The 7052-nt window shown below is 39.8% G+C and overlaps 1 pseudogene; it reads right to left on the reverse strand.

Moving 5' to 3' along the window:
- The window catches only part of LOC107729617 (receptor-type tyrosine-protein phosphatase S-like), a 73121-nt pseudogene that overhangs the window by 42554 nt on the left and 23515 nt on the right, over positions 1 to 7052 (reverse strand).

A 7052-nucleotide genomic window follows, 5' to 3' on the forward strand; every position in this document is an offset into this window, starting at 1 on the left:
ACACACACACACACACACATGCACACTCACACACAGACTCGCACTAGCACACGCACACACGATCGTTTCCATGGCAGCAGTGACGGATGGGTGTGTGTTTCATTACCCAGACATACAGCTTCAGTCAAACCTCCATCAGCTTCATCACCCTCCTCATCCTCCGTTTCTCCTCACAGCACAAACTCAACTAACACAGAAGATTACATTCCAAGAACATATTTCACATCTGACCACAACCAACCAATCTTACGCCTCTTCGGCTCAAACAGATAAACGTCTTAAAGCAGCCATCACTAGTTTACGATGAACAGATTTATGCTTAAATTTAGCTCAGGTTTACCATCGGTGATGTGCTCTATGTATGTGAATAACTGTCTAAATTAAATCTGTTCATCATTAAAGCGATTAAATCTCTTCACGATATTTGGATTAAACTGCTCGATTCATATGGATTTGTTTTATGACCTTTTTTGGTTACCTACTTTCAATGGAGGAAGAGAAATATCTCAAAAATATCTTAACTAGTGTTTCAAAGATTAGTTTGGAACGACATGAAGGTTAGTAAATGATGCCAGAATCTTTAAAGTGATCGTGATCCGTGCGCGGGTGTCAGACGTGTTCAGCGTGCGTCACGCCTCTTCGACAATCTACATGTTTAATGTTTTTGTAAATGCTCTGGAAATTGTCCGTCACTGTGCGTGTGACAGCAGCGGTGTGTTCGCAGGAGGAGGGTCACTAAATAAACTGTGACTGCCAGTGTAACACGCTTCATTACCAGACTAACTCATTCATTACCGCTCTCATCAGCGGCGCCGCGGCATGATTATAGCCAGCCAATCAAACGAGCCCAGCCGCAGCAGCCAATCAAACGAGCCTCTGTCTCTTCCGCTTGAGTCAACTACATCTGTTCTCTTTGTCCCTACATGTTAAACAAATATACTTGTGAATAATCATATGTTATAATATAAACATTATGACAATTATTCATTACGCACCAGCTGAGTCCAAAGACAATCATCACAGAAATATCTCACTGCAAAAAATGATTTTCTGACTTAGTACTTTCCAGTACAAATGTCTAAAGATGCATCCACTGGAGAAGCAGAATGACTGAAGATATTAAGTGTTGTTTTCTGGAAAATGTATTAAAATGAAGAGAGTTTCAGCTTAAAACCAGAGTCAGAAAAATCAGTTTAATTCAGAATAATGACTCCACTGGCAGATATTTGTTCTTGTTTTAAGCATAAACTCGCTTTATTTTAATGCATTTTTCAGACTTAATATCTTCAGTCATTCTGCTTCTGCAGTAAATGTGTCTTGATTTAAGGATGTTTAGATATTTGTACAGTAAAACAAGACAGAAATACTGAGGAAGAACAGTGTGACTGCAATATACGGTACATTCGGAGGAAATTACGAGTGATGTGACTGGATAACGATGATGATGATGATGAAGAACGTCTCACCTCTGATGATGGACAGTTTGGAGGTCACGGCGACTTCACCTTCAGTGTTTTTGGCGACACATTCGTAAACGTTTTCGTCCCGCGGCGCTCTGAGTGGCTGGATACGCAGCACTGCTCCCGCCCCTTCATCAAACTCTACGGTCTGGACCAATGAGAGAGCGGCATGAGCAGACATCCACCAATCACAGCAGAGTGACATCAGTCAGCAAGCACACAGACAGTTATTAAAGATCAGATCAGTAAAGAGGAAGTAGAATTACGTTCAGATTCAGAATCCCGCAGCAGGTGAACTAATAGCTCATTTACGACCAACACATTTAAATAAATGTATTTCCATCACAACGACTGAATAATTGAACTGATCAAATATGGAGACCTTTAACAGCTCATAACAGTAATTCTGCAGTATTTACAGTCTAACAGATCATCTCAACACATGAATCCAGTGAGGAATGAAACACACACATGGCCTACAGTGAGCACACACACACAGGAAGTGACATCACGTGTGACTGACACGGACTTCAGGCAAAGCAGGATTCATTTCCGCCGCTAACAGAGGCCACACGCTTTAGGAGCTCCATTCCCCGCAGAAACACGGCCTTTCTTCTGCTGCTTAAGTGACTGTACAGGAATAAAGGCTTCTGCTCTGCTCATTAGCATCTCATTTGCATATTCATGAGAACAGATTAGTTCAAATCCCCTCCTGATTGGTCACAAAAGTGCAGAATAAAGACTCTCCCTCACCAGCTGTGAGGACGCAGGTGCACACACACACCACTGACTTCTATTGTTTTTCTAGATAATGATATTTTCTTCTTCCTAACCCTAAACCTGCCCCTCACATTTTTTTCCTGCATTTTATTTAGGGCTGAACGATTTTGGAAAATAATCTAATTGCGATTTTACGGACGTCTCCTTATGCCTTCTCTCGCCGTACTTTGATGTCAAAGGCTACGCCGATCGATCTTCAAGTGGAACACACCTCTTTACTCTGGTGTGTCACGTGACCGAGTGTAATCGCAGTCTCTGCGATTGAAAAATCGTGTTTTTTCATATCGCGATATTATCGCAAATGCAATTAATCGTTCAGCCCTAATTTAATTTATGTTTTTTTTTTTTTGCTTTTTTCCCCCTGCATTTTTAGATATTAATTTAAATATTGTTTAGTATGTTTATTAAACAGTTTTTTTTTCATGGGGACCGTTGGCTACTTCACCGAATTCAACATATATTTTTTTTTTCATCAGAAACATGTTTTGACTTCTATTCCAAAAGCGACTTTATAATTCAATTAAAGGGGTCATGAAATGAGAAATCAAAATTCCTTTCATATTTTGACATATAAGAGGTCACTGTATTATAAAAACATCCTGTAAGTTTCAGAACTCAAAACTTTCTCGTTAGTCTAAAAACAGCTTATATTGAAGCCAGTCTGCTAAAAGGGCAGCTTGTGGAATGAGCCGCTTTATGACGTAATAGTTTGGCTAAACCCCGCCTCCGCAGAAGAAGATCAACGTCTGCTTCTACATCACTGCCATGGACCTGTTAGGGACCATCTGATGCATACTGCATACAAAAAAATGACAGGATCTGGCCAGCTCCAATTTGATTGGTTGACTGCTATGCAACTTCCAGGAGTCAGTGTGCACTTGATTTTAATCAGTCTGCTAGGAAGGAGTGTTTACAAGTTCCCAAGGCTGCTACAACGAGTGCTTTAGAGGAAGAACCAATTGCTGTATTCGGCAAAGTGTACAAGGTGAATGGCAAAACAATCTTTAAAAGATATTTGAGAGGCAATTAGCAGCAACTAAACATATTATTCTATAGTCAGGACTGTTTACAGAAATAACTGCTACTTATTACTTTTAGATGGATGAAATTTCTGACCACAAAGCTGCAAAACATTTTAGACAAATTGCTTAAGTGTTTTCTGTGTAAGCTTTCACAGAGATTGCTGTATCTTGAATGTGCCACAACTTTGCACATTGGCTGATTATTATAGCATCATCGATTTCACATTTACCTGCCTCTAAACATCACATAAAACAAGAAACTCTGGTTGGTTGCTTTTTAATGTCGATCAGATGGGCTTTCCGTCTCTAAGTGGCTTATTATTGGTCAGAACAACCCATATTGTGGCAAATTTAAAATGTTTTACTCTGCAATACAATCTATAGTATAATTTACTGATGCTGCTTTGCACAACATCTTGATTTAATAACAATCTGATGGCAAACGCTATGCCTCTCATGAGAAGCTGCATCAATGAACTCATTACTCACCTTCATTCTGTTAGAGCTATAGTTACAGTATGTGTGGGCACTGTGTTGATGTCTACATCAAGGGATGAACAATGGTTTAAGGAAAACATAAGATGTTGCTGGACTGCTGCTCTGATGCATTTTGGAAATAAGCCACATGAGAGCTGGGCTGGAGCTCAAATGAAACTAAGGGCTGTACAGAAATATCAGCAGTTTTACCACAGGGAGACGAATCCTGCAATATAAACACTAAATGTTGACTGGAGATTCTCCATCTCAGAGGTTTGATTTTTAGAGAATGGAACTTAGAAAATACCTTTATTTCCAGAAAGATATTATTGAATTAATAAGAGTACATATACATGACAACAATGCACTAAAAGCGTAAACAACAACATTGTCAAAACGATCCCCATTCACACAGATATGCAAAAATGACTAAAAATGCTATATTATGCATGCCAGGCCAGTAGTTGGCGATGTCACTTTGTAAAGAAACACTACACTTTGGCGCACATATCTATAGACTGAACAAGTGATGTGCCTGTGCGTGACGTCTCTATGTAAACTACAAAAATACGAGATAAAAACAGTATCATTATCAAAAACTTGCACTTGATATCTGTTTTTCAAAAGGGGCCTTCCAAAGGGGCTCGACAAATGTATCAAAAAAAAAAAAACAGGCAAACAAAAAAAACTAGAAATAAGCACTAAATTAAGATAAAATAACTAAAAATCAAGCTGGTTCTTATTTTAAAGGGGTCATGAACTGAGAAATCAAAATTCCCTTGATCTTTTGATATACAAGAGGTCATTGTGCTATAAAAAACATTCTGTAAGTTTCAGAACTCAATTTTCTTGTTTAAAATATAAACAATATAAAACAGCTTATATTGAAGCCAATCTGCCAAAATGACAGGTTGTGGAATGTGCACTTTATGATGTAATAGTGTAGCTAAACACCGCTTCCACAGAAGAAGATCAACGCCTGCTTCTACATCGCTGCCTGCTCAGCCCCGCCCACCGATTCTACATCTCTGCCTGTTTAGCCCCGACCACAGATTCGTGCACGTACTGTGAATAACAAGAGAGGTGAACACAGGTCTACGCAAAAACCAAATGATAAAGATGACAGCAAAGACAACAAGATGCTGTGCAGTGCCAACTTGTGGAAACAGTCTTTGCATAGCCTTCCTTATGATCCTAACATTAGGAAAGAGTGGATGACCTTTATTTTTAATGACGTTCCAGATCATGTCAGCAAGAACTTTGTCTTTTGTTCATTTCATTTCATCGCAGATTCGTTTACAAACAAAGCACAATTCGACGCAGGATTTTCAGAAAGACTGAAACTAAAAGCCGATGCTGTGCGACGATATTGGAACAGACAGTAATGTCGCACCACACAAGTGTGAGGAACTGTTTTTATTACGTGCTCACTATTGCTTTGTCTGTTATTACAGATCGTTTGATATATACAGAGTATTTATGCATTTTTAACCTAAATCACAGCAGCGTTCGTCTATGAAGGATGTAGCTGTCAATCACACACAACTGTCAGCCAATCACAGCAGTGGGCGTTTACTTCAGTCTACAATCCTCCACGCCTACTCAAACAGAGCGCTCTGATGACAGGGGGTCAAAACAGGACAGAAAATAGACTATCACTTCTGAAATATGATGTTATTTGATGTAAATCTTGATAACATTATAAGTGGACCTCAAAATAGTAAAAAAGGCAGTTCACGACCCCTTTAACGCCGAGCACACAAAACATGGTCAAATCGCACACATTTGTACTGGTGCTGAATGAGACAAGCATGAGAGATTTATATTTGTTTTATACTTATATTTTTCATTCTGTTCTGAGTACAGTTGCATTTAAAGGATTGTTGTGGAGTGAGAGGATATTATAGAGTTTATAATGTTTGTAAATGTTTCATTTTCTGGTATTTAACATTATTTCTGAATGTAATGTTTGTTTTTTCTCTCAAAAACACTATTTTGACTAATAGTCAGAGTGATCTGATGCTCTGCTGCTGTGTTTCTCACCTCGATCCTCTGTGAATTCACTTTCTTGCCCTTTTTGTTCCAGAACACCTGAGGCTTGGGGTCGCCTGCGGCCTGACACACGAACGACACGACTCCGCCGGACACGCCGATCTGATCCGTGGGAATCTTAGTGAACCTCGGCGCCACTGCAACACAAACACAAGCACCTCACTGACGTCACGATCATCAATTAATCATCATTTACAGCCTCCACAGAGCTGCTGCTCGCTCGCACTGGCCTCGTGTTCAACTTACAGCCGCTGTGAGACTCAGAAACACACCCGTCTACACACGACTCGCTCAGACAGCAGCTCCACATGAACGGATGACATTTAAACGTGAACATTTCTGTCAAACTGTTCTGAACCGAGGTGGATTGTGCTATACAAGCAAACATGACTTGACTTCAGAAAGCCCATTTAAATTAGACTGAACACATTGTATCCATACATTTCAGCACTTAATGGATTGGATGCAAAGAGCAATGCATTCTGGGAGAGCTGACCAAGTCAAGTCCAGATTGTGTCAAAGCAGCAGACAGCAGCTCCACATGAACGTGAACATTTCTGTCAAACTGTTCTGAAACGAGGTGGATTGTGCTATACAAGCAAACATGACTTGACTTCAGAAAGCCCATTTAAATTAGACTGAACACATTGTATCCATACATTTCAGCACTTAATGGATTGGATGCAAAGAGCAATGCATTCTGGGAGAGCTGACCAAGTCAAGTCCAGATTGTGTCAAAGCAGCTTCACAGTGATAAACAGGAAAAACAGCAGGAACAATTACGGAAACTTAACTCATGTTGATGCCTTAAATGTTTCCTGCAGGCCTTACAGTTACAATTTAAAAAAAAAGTTTTGCATGAATTTCTAGTAAACCTTGTGTAAAATCTGCTTGTTATGTGTTCATCACCAATGTCATAATTAAACTATTAGTCCACAGCAGGTATGATGGTATTATATCAGTCAGCCGCTCTTATCCTGCAACTGAAAAATCCATATTGGTGTATTGATGATGAAATATAGAAACATTCAATCGTTAGACGTCATGATATCAGTAAGAGCTTATAGAGGCAGTGAATGCAGGATCATCCGTCACCAAAAACACCAGCCTGATTCTCTGACTGATTTCAACAGGCCACTAAACACTCGACTGTGAACACGAGAGGATCAGATTCTACACGCACACACACACTCACACACACTCACACGCACACACACACTCACACACACTCTCATACACACACACACACACACACTCACTC

The sequence above is a fragment of the Sinocyclocheilus rhinocerous genome, unplaced genomic scaffold (assembly GCF_001515625.1).
Source record: "Sinocyclocheilus rhinocerous isolate Xijiao unplaced genomic scaffold, SAMN03320098_v1.1 scaffold488, whole genome shotgun sequence".
Classification (NCBI taxonomy): domain Eukaryota; kingdom Metazoa; phylum Chordata; class Actinopteri; order Cypriniformes; family Cyprinidae; genus Sinocyclocheilus; species Sinocyclocheilus rhinocerous.